Genomic DNA, 17576 nt, shown 5'->3' with positions numbered 1-17576 from the left:
GAGGAGTGTACATATTACAAAGAAGGAGGTGCTGGAAGTCTTAAAGCGCACCAAGATAGTTAAATCCTCAGGACCTGATGAAATGTAGCCCAGGATGTTGTGGGAGGATAGGGAATAAATTGTAGGTCCCTTAGCAGAAATATTTGAATCATCAACAGCCACAGGTGAGGTGCCTGGAGATTGGAGGGTAGCAAATGTTGTGCCTTTGTTTAAGAATGGGTGTGACCGCCTCCTGAAACAAAACTTCCTGGTATCTCTCTCCCTCCCTGATGTGTCGCAGAGTCAAAATCCAGCTGAATGTCTGAGTCGAAGCTCCTCAAGACGCAGAAACTTACTGCAGACATACTTGCCCTGGATCACACCAGTATCCATGAGCACCACATACTGCAGTCATCACACATCAACTGCCCTGATATACTTCAGATCTTTAACTAACGACTTAATTATTTTATTCAGTTTAGATATTAATAAATCTTATCGCAAAGTGCAGAACAAATTTGAACCTTCGGAAAATAGATGTTGACCACTTACTGGATATTCACCAACAGCTCGCCACCTCCCCTTTGGAAAAGCAGAAACCAATTCCCACAGGGTGAAAAAGTTAGAAAAGCAAAGGAGTAGCGCTCTCCCCTCCTCACTGAACTCCCTCTTCTCACCAAACTTCCACACTCTGTCCAAAGCCACACTCAGTGCTGCTCACACAGAGACTGTCTGAATTTCAATTCCTTGCTTTGAGCCATGTATAAATCAGAAAACAGTCAGTTCATTTTCCTTCCATGTTTATTTCCAGAAGTTACATTTCTTACATTGAAGTTGTTGAAATAATATGATGTTTATAACATATGGGAAATGACAGACAGAGAAAAACACTCTGGCGCATCCAGCCTGTCTCACTCAGATGCAAGGCCTTGTGCAGCACATTATATAGACTTCTCCACTTCACCCAGGAGGCCTTATCAACCTGAATAAACAGATTGAAAAACAAAGTTAATTTGGGAGAAACATTTGCTGGTAAATTCCTCTCTGATCCCCATAGGCAATTGAAAACTAGTTCAGGAGATCACTCTGCTCCGAGTGAGTTCCATGCATTATAAGGTGATTGCTCATCACGAAACTAAATGCTCACTCAGCCACACAGCTGTGCCTTCACAACCATGTCTCACTCTCAATGCGCAACCACTATCTTTGTTTTCACTCCGCTCAATGCATTTCTCACTCTCACAATTCGCTATTTTCATCCCTTTCAATAAAGAGTGAGCCGAACTGCAGGGAAGGGCGAGGACAGGATGTGATCCTCCAGTGACAGGCACCTTGACAAGAACTGGCAATGCATGCCCTCCTGGTCCACTGTGGGGGAGGCCTTGTTACCAGGGGCTGCAGACATCAGCAAGACCTGCCATCAAAGTCTGAGCCTCTTGATTAAGCTTGATTGCTTGGACCTGGTGCTCACACATGTCGTCATCAGAGGTTCAAGGTGCTTCCGTGCTGCGGTGAGACATTCGGGAAGTGCTTATCAGGGTGAGTGATGCTCAGGACATCTGTCTCAGTAAAATATCTTCAGACCTGATACAATTTTCGGACATTTATTTTGATACTATTACTCTGTAGATCACATCGATTTGGTTTCCACAAACCGTGTGCCTCTGTAGATTGATCATTTTTAGCAGCCTAGCACTCAGCTTGTTGACACCTAAATAGAACTCAGGATGAAGTACAGAAATCAAGAAAATAATCCCCCAATCACCGGGGCTCAAGCAGGGAACAGGAAAATGCTGCACTCGCTGCAGAATGAACAGGGTTTTACAATGTACAGGTACTGGATCCCGTATCGGAGGCGCTGGGGACTGGACCTGTTCCAGATTCGCGTATTTTGGGCTCTGGACGGCGTGCTTGTAAAACATGGAGAAACAATGAGAAACAATGACCAAAAGGCTTTTATAATTTTATTTTTATACATTTACTATTTCATAATTTTGCATATTGCATTGGAACCGAGGCAGAGGCAGTTGTCATACTGACGCAGGCTGGGAAAATTGAAGGTTCAGGCTGATTTGGCAGATTTTGGGTCATTTTTGCTGTGTTGATAAAACATGGAGAAGGAATGAGAAATAAAGACTTTTAGTTCATTCGTGTACATTTATTATTTCATAATTTTACAAGTCAAATTACATATCAACCGAGGAAGAGACAGATGCCGTACAGACACAGGCTGTGAATATTGAAGGTTCAGGATCTATTGTACGTCTTTTAAACATGTCCTGCAGCTTAAATTGTTTCAAGTACATGGGGTTTTCTTTCACAAACACGTCTTGTACTATTTAGACCCACATAATATGCTGTTGTGTAATGAAGCTCTTCTGTCATTAGACATATTGATCTTCATCATCACCACTCTCATTCTCTTTATTCTTGGTCAAGACAACGGTGTGTTTCATTGTGTGGGACTTGGAAGTGAATTTCAGCACTGTTGCCAATATTACAGAATCCTCAACATCTTCTTCATCCAACAGCTGGGCTTCAGCACAGGGAAGTCTCTCACAAACGCCAACAATATTTCCAAAATATCTTTCTTCTGAGGCACACGGACACCGTTAAATTCAGGTTTAATTTCATCATCACCAATCAAGGAAATTTCTGGAAGATGGCAGGAAAATGCTGCATTTCTCACAGATGGAATAGGATTTTACAATGCACAGGTACCAGACCACACACCTGGAATGTCTGGGATCCAACATGTTCTGAATTTGTGGACTTGGCAGATTTTGGGCCCTTTTTGGCGTGCTTATAAAACATGGAGAAGGATTGAGAAATAAAGGCTACAAGGCTTTTAGTTCATTTATTATTTCATAATTTTACAGCTCAAATTACATATCAACCGAGGATGAGATATCTGCCGTACAGACACAGGCTGAGAATATTGACAGTTCAGGCTCTGACAACACCGTTTAAACATGTCCTGCAGCTTATGGATTCTGGTCTCTGAATCGCATGTTTATAAAACACGGAGAAGGAATGAGAAATAAAGACTTTCATTTGATTATTGTACTTTTATTACTTCATAATTTTACAACTCAAATTATATATCGTCCGAGGAAGAGAAAGCAAAGCAGAACTTTCACATCTGCCAATAGATCTTCAGCAACGTTCTCTCCTCAGAGAGATGAAAAGCACTAAATTCAGGTTTAATTTCACCATCACCATTTAGGAACACGGTAAATGGCTTGAGGTTGTGCCATCCATTTATCACTATCTTGGGTTACATTGGCTCAGGCCTTCGCTGCACTGCAGAGTGCATCGTTCACAATGAGTATTTGTTGGAATTCCTTCCCAACCAAGCTGAAAGTTCCATGCACTGAGCATTTTGTGCATGAATTCAGCCTTGTATCTGGTCTTGAATGGCCACAAAATGCTTTGACCCAGGCTGGATGAGGGACGTACAGTCGGGTGACAAATGAATTCCGAAAACATTCCGGATTTGACGGATTATGGTCTCTGGATGGCGTGTTTATAAAGCACAAAGAATGAATGAGAAATAAAGACTAAAAGACTTTTATTTCATTATTGTTCTTTTATTCTTTCATAATTTTACAACTCAAATTCCATATTAACCGAGGATAAGATATCCACCGTACAGACACAGGCTGTGAAATGTGAAGGTTCAGGATCTGTTGTACGTCTTTTAAACATGTCCTGCAGCTTAAATTGATTCAATTATGTTGACTTTTCTTTCAGGAACAGCTCTTGCATTTTGTAAACCCACGTAACTCACTCATTGTTCCATAGGAGCAGCTAGAGAGGTGATTCACGTGAGGAGAGCGAGTAGGAAAGAGGGATTTTTAACTTACTTTTTTTTCTTTTTTTCTGAGTTTTTGTAAGGCAGCCAGAAGTGTAAAATCGGAAGTCGGCACCAGAGAGACCTGGGAACTTTATATTCTGACGTCAGCCAGTAGCGTGCGGAAGGTTTAAAAAGTACGCCGCTCTATCCAGAGGGCAGCGTTGTGAGCGGGCGGCGGAGTGAGAGGGAGCAGAGTGGGACGGCTTTGGCTCAAACAGGGGCTTTGTGCGGAAACACACAGCTGAGTGAGTGTTCCAGTGCACTGACTATGTGTGAGTGTGTGAATGTGTGAGTGTGAATTTGTGAGTGTGAGTGTGTGTGTGCGTGTTTTTTCGGCTTTGTGCCTGAGTTACGGTTCGGGTCGCTTCCAAGGTGTAACGGTTAGTACTCTGGACTTTGAATCCAGTAATCCTGGTTCTGATCTGCGGCGAGCCATTATTCCACTATTCCTCTACGACCCCTTGTATAAATTGGGACATGTGCATGGGAGAATGACACTTGTAAGTGGTCCCTCTATTCGTTGTGGCTTATCTGCCTCTCAGCGAATTGTGTTCTTTAGCAATCGCACTCTGGTGCTGATGCGATGACGCCAGGCCTGTCAAGCGTTGCATAGTCTGCAATGTGAGTGCTATGGAATAAGCTGAAATTTTCTCAGTGTTTAAAGTAACACTTTCTGAGAAATTTAAATATAATTGCCTTCAACATATCAGTCGTTTGCTGTGGCAAAGAAAAGCAAAGTCCTGCCGAGATTTGAACTTCAATCGCTGGATGTCGAGTCTATCCTGCTCATCATTAGAACGCCGAACGTGGCCGTCCGCTGCAAATGGTCACTCACTGCATTCAATGCGGCAGCAACAACAAGTGCGGCAAAAATGTCTCATTATGCGGCTACCATTGATATGCGAAAAGCCCATATGACAATGCCCCTAAGTCACTGCATCTGAAGCCATATTGGGAGATATCAGCAGAAATAGTCATGTTTCACAAGGGCAAGTGCCCAATCATAGAGTCACAGAGCGCAACAGCACGGAAACGGCCCTTTGGCCCATCGAGTCTGCACCACTCAAACAAACAACTCTCTATTATGCTCCCACTTTTCAGGTCTGCATGCCTTGACATCACAAGTACAAACCTCAATACTTCCTCAAAGTAAAGAGTATCGCGGCCTCCACCCACCACCCTTTCCGGAAGAGAGTTCCAGATTCCCACCACCTCCTGGGTGAAACGATTTTTCCTCACATCCCCTCTAAACGTCCGACCACTGACCTGAAATCATTAACCCCGAGATATTGATCCCTCCGCCAACGGGAAACATTCATTCCTGTCTACTCTCGCTATGGCCCTTATAGTTATGAGGGACATGGATAGAGTGGATAATGTACATTTGAATGGTCAGTCGCCAGGAGGCATAGATGAGGAGCAGGAGGTTAAGGGGATTGTGGGGAAACACCTTTTCACCCAGACGGTTTTGACGGTCTGGCATGCACTGCCCCTGAGGGTGGCAAATGCGGGTTGCCTCATATCCTTTAAAAAATGCATCCAGGTGAGCGCTTGGCACGTCATGACATTCAGGGCTATGAGCCAAGTGTTGGTAAATGGGATTGGGTGGTATTTCGGGCGTTTGTAATGTGTTGGTGCGGACTCGATGGGCCGAAGGTTCTATTTTGCTCTGTATGATTCTATGATTCCATGAAATGCCGGGTACTGAGTCACACCCGGCCGAGGTGTGAATCCATTCTCAACCATGATGCACTTAATTTTCACTCTCCAGTGTGACACTGTTATTGTATCAGTAAATCGGATGACAGAATGTATCACTTTTCATAGTCAGCTGATGATGATCTTACTCTCACTTTGATTTTACCCATCGGGTTTCAGCTCAGCGGGAGATCTCTAAGCTTTCTTTGCAAATAATTCCAACATTCTGAGGACACACCAGTTAAACAAAGATATCATGCTGCAGCTGCTTGGTACCTGTAATAAGAACAGCTGGCAATTCTGGAATTTTCAGTCAATCTGACTGCATCTGTGAAGAGTGAAACATTGTTCACATTTAGAATCATAAAATTCCTATAGTACAATAGGAGGCCATTCGGCCCATCGAGCCTGCACCGTTAACAATCCCACCCTATTCCCATAATCCCACATTTTCACCCTGCTGATCTCCCGAAATTATGACCAATTTTGCATGGTCAATCAACGTAACTTGCACATCCTTGGACTGTGGGATGAAACCGGAGGAAACCCACGGAGAATGTATAAATTCCACACAGTCACCCAAGGCGGGAATTGAACCTGGGTCCCTGGCGCTGTGAGGCAGCAGTGCTCACCACTGCTAACCCAATGGATAGGGTATGGAACTCAGTGTCCGAGCTGTGTTGAGGTGAACACCTCCATTGGATTAAAAAGAGAACTCTTGGTTAAAAAAAACAGTTCAGATTCCGTAACCTATTGGGATACAGAGAAATATATAGACTGTGGGATTCGACTGGATCCCTCATCCCTGAAGGCATCGACAAGATCGATCGAATGGCCTCCTTATTGGGATAAATACTTCCATGTTTCATCATTTCAATGCTTAAGAATGATTGGATTTTTCTTGTGTGATTTATGAGTTTGTTCAACGAAAAAGCTTGCGAGAGGAAACTTGGAGAAGGATTGAGAGTTTTCAGACAGAAAACAAGAAAATACTGTCAATGCTTCAATCTAAAACAAGAACATAAAATGTTCCAACATAAAATGTTGGAAAATCGCAGCAGGTCTGGTAGCCTCTGTGGAGAGAGAATAGAGCCAAATCGAGACGTTAGCTCTGCTCCCTCTCCACAACTGCCGTCAGATCTGCTGAGACTTTCCAACATTTTCTGTTCTTGTGTTCCTGAGAATTTTCAGTGTAGGAGAGAAGTTAAATGGATCAACAGAGCAACACATTTCCAATCAGAGCAGAAATAGATAACAGATACAGAATGACTCACCTTTAGTTCCTTAACTTCTCCAATTCCCATCACTGTCCCTTTTCAGCCTCATACGTATTGTCATCAAATCTGTTCTGCTTCCACATGATTGCAAACCTTACCTTCCTTTCGTACCACTCCCCCTTTCCTTGCCTCTGATTTCTTTTGAAATCTGTGACGTCCCTAACTTCTTTCCAGTGATGACGGAAGATCAGTGATCTGAACGGTTCAAGTGTATCTCCCCCCGGCAGATTGGGCCTGTGCCGCTGAGGATTCACCACATGTTTCTGTATTTAAATGAGAGCAAGAGATGTCTAGTTATTTCCACTGTATCAAGGGTGTCTGAAACTGATTTCCACAGTCCACAGGTCAGAATGATTCTTCCAATGTGAAATTACCCGGTTTGATTCCACGTGGAGGATTTACACGTACATTCTTGAGGGAAGATGGTGACATAGTGGTAAAATCATTGACGTATGAATCCGGAGGCCCAGGAACACGGTCCAGATCCCCGCCCCTCCCTCGCCCCCCCCACCTCCCCCCGCACCCCCCCCCCCACCTCCCCCCCACCCCCCGCCCACACACACACACACACACACACAGGCTAGAACTGAAATTGAAGTGACAATTAGTCTCAATAATGAAGTATTGTTTTCTGATTGTCGTGAATACCCACCTGGTCCCGTACAGAAGGAAATCTGCCATTCTTATCGAGTCTGGCCAATATGAGAGTCCAGATCCACAGCAATGTTATTGACTGTTAACTGTGCTATGAAATGGCCCAGCAAAATACGCAGTTCAAGGGGAAATAGGGATGGCCAACAAATGCTGGCATTGACAACCAAATATATATTGCTTTCGTAATATTTTATGAAATTATTAACTTTCATTTTGCTTCATTTCATGTCAAACAGGGTGACATGCCCTGGTGTATCATTATTTAAAACCTCAGCCCTTAAATAATTTAAACAGGTAAAGTTCAGTCAGAGAATACTGATCCACTGTGACCCAAAAACAAGATACCGCAGTTGCTGCAAATCCCACCTCAAAACATAAGATGTTGGAAACAGTCAGCAGGACAAACAGCGTCTATGGAGAGTGAGACAGAGTGAATGTTTCAAGTCGCTGACCTTTTATCCAAACCTGAAGAATTAGAGATTTAATGATTTACAAACAAATGCAAAGTCAAGGAAAATAGAGACGGATAGGAGGAAAGGACAAACGGCCTCGTGATAGGATGTAACGTTGGAGTGATTGAATGACAATGGGGATGATTAATGTTTCCACTGACACAATATCCCAGATCTGGATCCAAATCTCAGGCGAAATGAGAAGGGAACTCCTCGCTGAAACAAGCACGAACTCCTGGATGCAGTTTTCACTCATATACTATTAACTGTGATATCAACAAAGCGGGATGGAGAAAGGCTCATTTTCAGCGGGGACATCACCAGAGGAATGGACAGCTGGAGTTCACCCAAGAAAACGGCAAAGTTTAAAAGCAGCCGCGGCCAACGTGGGGCTGGAACCCACGACCTTGAGATTAAGAGTCTCATGCCCTACCGACTGAGCTAGCCGGGCACCAGCAACCGCAACCATTCCAAATTCCAAAATGCGTGGAGACAAATATGTGTTTTTTTTCCATCTGGTGTCTCAGATTGTTCTGATTCCAAAGTTTGCAATGAATCGACCGACAGAATCGCTCGGGTTACAATGCATTCTTCTCAATCATCAATAACATCATTGTCATTTTCCATGTCCCAGCTTCATGTCCATACCAACATAGAGCGAGAGGGAGTGGGGCAGACATGTACAGCCCATGAGTAATACTACAACATCCCAACAATCCCATTTGGCCCATCGAGTGTGCATCGACCACAGCCCCGCACAGACACTATCTCCATAACCCCATGCATTTATTCGAGCTAGGCACTCAGAGGCAATTTGGCGTGGCCAATCCACCTAACCCGCAAATCTTTTCACAGTGGGAGGATTCTGGACCACCCAGAGATAACTCACGCAGACATGGGGAGAACGTGCGAATTCCTCACAGACAGTGATCCGAGCGGGGAATCGAATGCGGCTCTCTGGTTCCCTGAAGCAGCAGTGCTAACCACTCTGCAACCGTGACACCCAAATACACAGCAGTTACCTGATGAAGACGCTGCGGTCCGAAAACCTGTGACAGCAGAAAGGCCTGCTGGACTTTAACCTGGCATTGTGAGACTTCTTACTCTGCCCACCCCATCCAACAATGACGCCTCCACATCATGACTGTACACACAGCAGCTGTCTGAATCCAAAATCATGGGATCCTTTGAATTGGCGAATTGGGATAAAGTGAATGTCCATATGTTTAAAAAGTCTTGATTTACTTGTGAGTGTGTTATGTTGATCGAATCCCTGCAGCGTGTACTCAGTTTCTCAAACCAAACCCCATATAAACCAATTCTGCCGTGTGCACGGTTATAGGGACACACACAGGTACTGGGGCATACACAGTTACATGGGCACTCTCAGGTACATGGGCACACTCAGGTACATGGGTATACAGACGCAGATACGGGGGCGCGCACACAGGTACAGGAACAGCTCATACAGAAACAGGGGCACACATACAGATACAGGGACACACATACAGATACAGAGACATAGACGCACAGATACAGGGGCACACACACACAGACACACACACACACATAAACACACAGAAGCGCGCGCACACATGTACACGCACACACACACACACACGCACACACACACACGGAGAGACACAAAGATACCAGGGCAAACACACAGATACAGTGACATACCTCCAGATACAGGAACGCACACTCATGCAAATGCCTGAGTTCTCACAGATACAGGATGACGCACAGATTTAGGGGCACTCAGAGATAGAGGAGCACACACATATACAGGAGCACACAAACAGAGATACTGGGACATACAGAGATCCATGGGCACACACAGACTCTGCGGCACACACTCAGATAGTGGGGCATACGCAGCTACAGGTGCACACACAGTGAGATAGTAGGGCATACAGAGATTCAGGGGCACGCACAGAGTCAGCAGCACACACAAACACACACACACACACACACAGATAGTGGGGCATATACAGATCCGGGGCACACACACACAGATACAGGTGCGCACACAGAGAGATCGTAGGGCATACACAGATGCAGGGGCATATACAGATTCGGGGGAAGACACAGCGACACAGGGACACACACACACAACAATACAGGGGCATCTTCGGAGACACAGGAGCACAGTGATGTGACCACAGCTGCTGCCAAACCTACTGAGAACTTACGACTTCTGCTGTTTTTATTATCAATCCTGGTTTTATTATAACATAAAACACAACAAGTCGGCAAAGATCAGTGGAATGAGGTGCACCCCCTGGTAACAGCAGGACATGTTTCTCGACTCATTGATCGACAGTTCCGCCGCGCAATAGCAAAAAACCGCAATGGCCTCCTCAGAAACCAAACACAGGACATGGCTGATAGAGTGCACTTCGTCGTCCAGTACTTCCCCAGAGCGCAGAAATTACGACATTTTCTTCGGAGCCTTCAACATGTCATCGATGAAGATAAATATCTCGCCAAGGCCATTCTCACACCGCCACTACTTGCCTTCAAACAACCGCGCAACTTCAAACAGACCAATGTTTGTCGCAAAATACACAGCCTTCAGGAGAACAGCGCCACAACACCACACAACTCTGCCACTCCAACCTCTGCAAGATGTGCCGAATCTCGATATGGATGCCATCATCGCACCCTGAGAACACCATCCACCAGGTACACTGTACTGGACGTTGAACTGGCTGCCAAATTGTCCTCCCGATTCCTGCTTTATGAGGAACTTAAATAAAAGATGCTTCGACAAATCAATCCTCAACAATGGCAAAGAAGAGCAAAGGTCCGCCTAAATTTAAATTCTGTTCGCTGGATTCAGAGTGGCCACCATTAGACCAGAGGACCTACAACATAGCAGCCGGCTGCAAATGGTCACTCAAAGCATTTGACCCACTTGCAGTTGCTGCCACATTGAATGAAAAAGGTCACGTGCATTTCATTTTTAATTTTCAGAAAGTGGAAAACTAAACACTGAGGAAATTTCAGCAAATTCCAGCGCAATCACATTGCAGACGATGCAGCGAATGACTCTCCTGGCGTCATTGCATCAGCTCCAGAGAACGATTGCTCAAGAACACAAAGGGCTGAGAAGCAGAGTCACCACAGTGGGCAGGGGGTCCACCTACATGTGTCACTCATTCACTCATCCGTCCCAATTTAAACCAGAATTCGGAGGCGAGAGGCCAGAATGCGAACCATTACACCATGGAATCGACAGCAGTCTTTTCTCCAAAACATACGCACGCACCGACTCTCTTTCTCTCTCTCACGCACTCACACACACACACATTTTGCTCAATAATTGCCAGACTCCAATCGAATTGTTATTGTGCGACACCAACTACTTCTATCTTTCAACAGAGGAGTTAAAGAGTCGCGAAAAGATGAAAAGCACTGAAGTTGCAGGCATCTGGCGCCAGAGGTTCAGCAATGTGCATTGTAACAGCAGCTGAACTGGCTGACAAATTGTCTTCTCGATTCAGACTTGTTGAGTAAATTAAACTCCCTTCAGCATATCCATCATCTGTAAATTAAATCAAAGTTTCGCCGAGATTTGAACTCGGATCGCTGGATTCAGAGTCCAGAGCGCTTACCATTACACCACGGAACCCAGCACACGGCGCTATCCTGAAAATGGTCGCTCAGTACCTGTGTCAATTTGAACAGCAGGGAGAAATATCAGTCCCATTGCACAATTCCGTCAATTGCCCACTGCAATTCATATTTACTGCAGACGGGAATGGGTTAATGACCCTTGTCACACTTAAGCAGTAAGACCCGAACTCTGTGATTTTGTTTAGAACACTGCAGAGTCCATGTTTTTGTCAGAGTTCGGTGTTTTTCATGTCTGTGCCAGATAATAGGAACAGCTATTCCTCTGTCTCCATTTGTTATCAAGAAATGCGATTAACCCAGCTCGAAATAAGCTAAACAGTCTCCATTTTTATGTACCTTTGTTTAACACGATGGAGTTGGCATGTATGCCTTCTGTCTTTGAATCACCATAGATTCATATATATATTCATCATACGTTATTCATCTTATCCTGATATAAAGTATTATTCAAACCTGTATGTAGATTAGTTAACTTGTTTGTGCAAAACCTGTGATGTTGTTTCATAGATATAAATGACGAACAATCGTAGCCTTGGAGATCGGACAAACTGCGCAGAGGAAGATACTGCTAAAACAACAAGAATCTCACCATGAATAATGACAGCCATCTCAGAAAATTGCAATGTAATGAGGGCGGGAACAGGGACATATATAAACTCTGTTCTTACTTGTGTTCGAGGAGAAGGCTGGGGGTCCACTGTTAGGAACCTCACTTCTCCCACAATTGTGAAAATAAACTCTGCATTTTGAACCACTAATAGTGTCAGAGGTTTTTTGACCGACAACATTTACATTGCCCTTGCTGATTCCTCCTGCAAAAATGAGTAAGCTACCTTCAAGTGCATTATATTTCACTGTAGCTCACCACGTTTAAAGAACAATGTTAGCATCGAACTTTTATAAACCTGTTGGGTTAAAAATGCTGAACAACATCTGCTTTCGTCACACTGGAAGCCAGTTTGAAAATATGAACAATTTAATGTCTTAACAGACAGGAAGGAGTGTATGAATGTCGATAACTGGCACTGTGCACATTCCTGTTATTAGTATTTGGGAGAATCAGGAAGATGAGATCCTCGTGATCCAGTGGTAAGGGTTCAGCCCTTTCAGGGACGCAGACTGCTTTCCATACATTTAAATGGAATTAAATGTTTTGGCAAACAACCCCGAATACTTTCTGCTCGAAAGCAGCTCTGCCAGAAACAGTGGAGTGAGATTAGTATTTTTGCTTCCGAGTTGGAAATGTCATATGGGCAACAGGTCAGGTCGAGAACAAATACTGATAGTGAAAGACAGTGATAGCCTGCAAAGCGCTGACGATGGAGATGTTGATAGAAGGTAAAATCTGGGTGGTAATGGGTCAGATTTAACCGTTTGCATTGACACAAATATCATTCATTTCTGGATAAAAATATCTTGCTGAATGACAAGAAACTTCTCACTGAATTTAGCAGTAATCTATTTGACTTAGACTGATTCCAAGCAATCTTCATTCAGAAAGCAGTAACTGTGAGATTAACAAAGTGGGATAGAGAAAGACTCAGTTTGATTGGTGACGCTGCCGGAGGAATGGAGAGCTGGAGTTCACCCCGGAAAGCAGCAAAGTTTAAAAATAATGAGAACCAGCCAATGTTGCCCTTGTCCATCATTCCTTGTTTCAGTTAATCCATCCTGTTATACTCTCTATCACAGACCTTCCCTTTTAATCTCTTTACTGAGTGATTCCCGTCATAGATGTCGCAAAAACTCAACAGCTCAATTAATGTTTCGTGACAAACGAGAATAATTCTGAAATCTGAATCATTTTGAAATAAAACTATTTGAAAATGTTTCTACTCGGTCCTGAAGCGGAAACTTTCGCGTGTGAGGCGAACATGACAACAACGACACTACAGGAACATAGAAATGCATGCTTTTGAAGCAGTTCCAGTTTACTGGTGGAGCAACTGAACTCGTCCGACAAGCCCAAGTGTTGTTCATTTTACATTCTGTCTGCTGGTTCCTCGAAGCAAAATGAATGATGATGTATGCTACTAAATTCAATTTTAGTGATCACATGTTTGCTCAATTTTGTTCGTAGCGTTTAAAGGAACTGTAACGAAAATCTGACATTGGGAGAATTTGATCCACTCCTCCACAAATGTCGCTATCCTAACTTTAGTGCCTTAAACTTCCCATCACTGACACCATCAGACGTGATTGCTGACAGAGCTGGTATTGGCAGTGAACCAAATCAATGGAGTGGGATTGGATCACATGTCCCATTGAGTCTCCTCCGCCATTTAAAATCAGGGCAGAGCCCCGGCTCAACAATCGCCTCATTTCAGCAATCAATTCAATGAAACTTTGCTCCATCCAAATAGCGAGAGAATAGAAGGAACAAAAACAAAAGAGAGGAAATAATAGTAAGACTGAGGGAAGGACTGAGGAAGATCTACAGAGAAAAAGAAAAAATAGAGCCAGAGTGGGATCGATACTGAACGGAACAGATAGACTTCTCTGTTCCATATGATTTCTAGAAAAACGCCTTGAAGGCATTGGAAAGAGCAAATGCTGTGGCCCTGGAAAATATTCTGGCAATGGTGCTGAAAAATTGCGCTTCAGAATTGCCGCAACCTTAGCGAAGCTGTTCCTAAACTACAACACTGGCATCAAACCACAAATGCTACATTTGCCCATGATTGCCCTGTTTACAAAAATCAGGTCAAATCCAACGCCACCAATTACCACCAGTCTACACTTGATCATCAGTAATGTGATGGAAGAGGCAATAAACAATGTTATGAAAAGGCACTCCAATGCAAACTGGAGGAACATTGCCCCATCTCCCGATTCGGCAATTACTGCGTTCGGGTCTTAACATTGAGTTCAACAACTTCGGAGCATCTCCTCTCCTCCATCTTCATCCAATTTCCATTTATTTTGCTTTATTTCATTTTAACTTATTCATTTATTTATTATTTTATATCTTTTATATATTGTTTTAATTTCCACTTTCTCATTGTTTATTTAAAATTTCACTTTCCATCGCGTTGCCCCCTCTCCCTCCACCCCACTCGGGCCGTCTCTTACATTTCCTTTGTCCTGCTATTTCCACATTCTGATCTCTTAACGGGCAGCCAGCAGCATCCTTCTTAACCATGACGACCACCATTTAATTTGCCTTTGTTCTTGTATTTATATGTGACAGCTTTGTTACCCACCCCACACCCATGTCCCTCTCCGTTACAGTATAAATCTCGTCCAAATTTCTTTGTCTTCAGCTCTGACGAAGGGTCATCCAGACTATGAACTATAGCTCCATTCACTCTTCACAGAGGCTTTTAGACCTGTTGAGATTTTCCAGCATTTTCTGTTCTTGTTTCAGATTCCAGCATCCACAGTAAACGTGTTTATATCAAGAGGCACTTGTCAGACAGACTTGTCCCTGGAATACAAAAAAAGCCTGTCGTAGAAACAAAGCGTCAAGTTAGCAAGGATAGGATAAATTAAAACCATTGCAGGTGCTTTTGCTGGTGGTCAAAGGTTAGGATTCGGCGCTTTCCCCGCCGCAGCCCGGGTTCGATTCCCGGTCAGGAAGTTAAGATTTATTGTGATTTTGCAGCATATGATTTCAGTGGAGTTGGAATTACTTGGATCGAAAACAGGAGTGATATTGGTGCCAGTTTCAACAGCAGAGAGAAAATTGCGTCCCACTCCACAGGACCGTCAATAACCCACAGCAATTTATATTTACATTGCCGCTTTTGGTTCCTCCAGTCAAAATGAACAGTGCTATATTCTCATAGAATCCCGACACTACAGAAGGAGGCCGTTCGGCCCATCGAGTCCGCCCTACACAATCCGGCCCGCGGCATATTCTCTGCTAATCCCGTTGACATTCGTGTCAATTTACCATGGCCAATCAACCTAACCCATACATCTTTGAAAAGGAAACCGGATCACCAGGAGGAAACCCACGCAGACAGGGGGAGAACGTGAAAACTCTGCATATACAGTAACCCGAGAAATTGAACCTCAGTCACTGGCGCTGTGAGGCATCAGTTCGTACAACTGTCCCACCGCGTCGGTGTTCTACTGCATTCAATTTTACTGCAGCCCACTGCATTCAAAGGGCAGTGTTAGTATCAACCTGTGATTAAATTATGTTGTGGTAATTCTGCTGAACAACATGAATTTATCACCGTTAATGGACCGTGGGTTCCAGCCCCACGTTGAGCGCGATTGTTTTTAAACTTTGCTGCATTTCTGGTTGAACTCCAGCTCGCCATTCCACCAGCAGTCTCACCACTCAAACTGAGTCCTTCTCCATCCCGCGCTGCTAATCTCACCGTTACTGGTTTCTGAGTGAAAACTGCCTCCATTTCACTGGAGGTCAGAAAGTTTGCTGTTTAATTCGATTAAAGGTTTTCTTGTCACTGATCCCGAGATTTGGACCCAGATCTGCAAGATCTTTGTGTCAGTGGAAACAGTTAAATCCACTCCATTGTCAGCCAAATTCTACCCCGCATCACCATCTCTATCGTCAGCGCTTTCCAGTCCATCGCTTTTTAAAAAATTCTTGACATGTGACATTTCCAATTCAGACACAAAGGAAGAAACCTCCCTGGTACTAATTGCGATAAAACTGGTGCTGACCCGGAAGTAACGCGGGATTGTTGTTCAGGGTATAGCAATAAATTGACATCCCCTGACGGGGAATCGAACCCGGGCCCCGGCGGTGAGAGCGCCGAATCCTAACCACTAGACCATCAGGGAAGTTGATACAAATTCTTTAAAACACTAATTTATACATGGACCACCTGCCTTTTATGTTATTTTGGTCATTTTATTCACCAGAGCATGTTTCTCCTTCAAAGCTTAATGTTTAGATCGAACACAAGTGACTGCTTCAGCCAATGAAAACAGCGAATTCTGTTAGTTGGAACATGAAATCGACAGTGAGGTGAAATAGTCCCGCAAGCTGCCATGTGACACTTTCAATTTCCAAAACCCACCAACTCCATCACTGTGGCTCCTGTGAAACTTACAAGGTAACACACGGTAGGCATTCTTCACGGAGAGCAAGTGATACAAGTCATTTACGAAACACTATCATGTCGCTTCTCTTCCTGTTTCTGTTCTCCACCTTCCTCTGACCGTCCAGCTCCCAGGGTCAATTAGCTGCTTAATGCAGACAGAGACAAGTAGTGAGCCCGAGCTATACCTGGAAAGCAGGGGCAGGGAATGTAAGACACACGGTACTGAGAGGAGATGGAGTTTAGAGATGACAGTATAAAGAGATCCAGATATCTCATCTTCCTGATCCTCCCAGTAACTGATTACAGGAATGTGCACACTGCCAATTACCCACTGTCACACTCTCCTTCCAGCCTTCAACACGGAGTTAAGTTTTGAAGTTTTTGAAGTATTGCTACTGTTGTTCAGGGTTTAGCAATGCTGCCTCACAGCGTCAGGGACTCCGGTTCATTTCCGGCCTCAGGTGACTCTCTGTGTGGAGTTTGCACGTTCGCCCCGTGTCTGCACGGCTTTCCTTTCAGTTGTTCCGCTTTCCACCCACAGTCCAAAGATGTGTGGGTTCAGTGATTGGCCATGCTAAAATGCCCCTCAGTGTCAGAGGGGTTAGCAGGTTAAATACGTGGTGTTGCAGGGATTTGACGGAGGTGGGATTGTTGTGGGTGCAGGCTCGGTGTACCGAATGGCCTCCTTCTGTGCTGCAGGGAATCTATCATTCTATGAATTTGATTGGGGAAGACATTATTTTCCCTGGCTGTGGAATCTAAGACTTTCGCAGTAACTTCATTGCAGTGTTAATGTAAGGCTACTTGTGAAACTAATAATGAATAATAAATGAATAAACTTAAATAATGTTTTGATTCTAATTGTTAAGTTTAATGGGATAATGGAAGCAAATTTAAATTACGTGTAATTTGTTTGAAATCAATATGCATTAAAGAATGTTGATAACACCGGATAACATTCCATCCGGTAACACTTGATGGATATATAGATGTACGC

The 17576-nt window shown here is 44.0% G+C and overlaps 3 non-coding genes across 3 annotated transcripts; all 3 read right to left on the bottom strand.

Annotated features, from left to right (window-relative positions):
- Positions 1-8292: 8292 nt before the first annotated feature.
- trnak-cuu (transfer RNA lysine (anticodon CUU)) lies at positions 8293-8367 on the bottom strand. The gene has a single exon. It is a non-coding gene; the product is annotated as a tRNA-Lys (tRNA).
- A 3114-nt stretch (positions 8368-11481) lies between these two features.
- trnaq-cug (transfer RNA glutamine (anticodon CUG)) lies at positions 11482-11553 on the bottom strand. Its single transcript has one exon. It is a non-coding gene; the product is annotated as a tRNA-Gln (tRNA).
- A 4691-nt stretch (positions 11554-16244) lies between these two features.
- Positions 16245-16316, bottom strand: trnae-cuc (transfer RNA glutamic acid (anticodon CUC)). Its single transcript has one exon. It is a non-coding gene; the product is annotated as a tRNA-Glu (tRNA).
- Positions 16317-17576: the final 1260 nt, after the last annotated feature.

Source organism: Mustelus asterias, unplaced genomic scaffold (genome assembly GCF_964213995.1).
Source record: "Mustelus asterias unplaced genomic scaffold, sMusAst1.hap1.1 HAP1_SCAFFOLD_193, whole genome shotgun sequence".
Lineage (NCBI taxonomy): Eukaryota > Metazoa > Chordata > Chondrichthyes > Carcharhiniformes > Triakidae > Mustelus > Mustelus asterias.
This window is presented reverse-complemented; position numbering and strand designations above follow the sequence as displayed.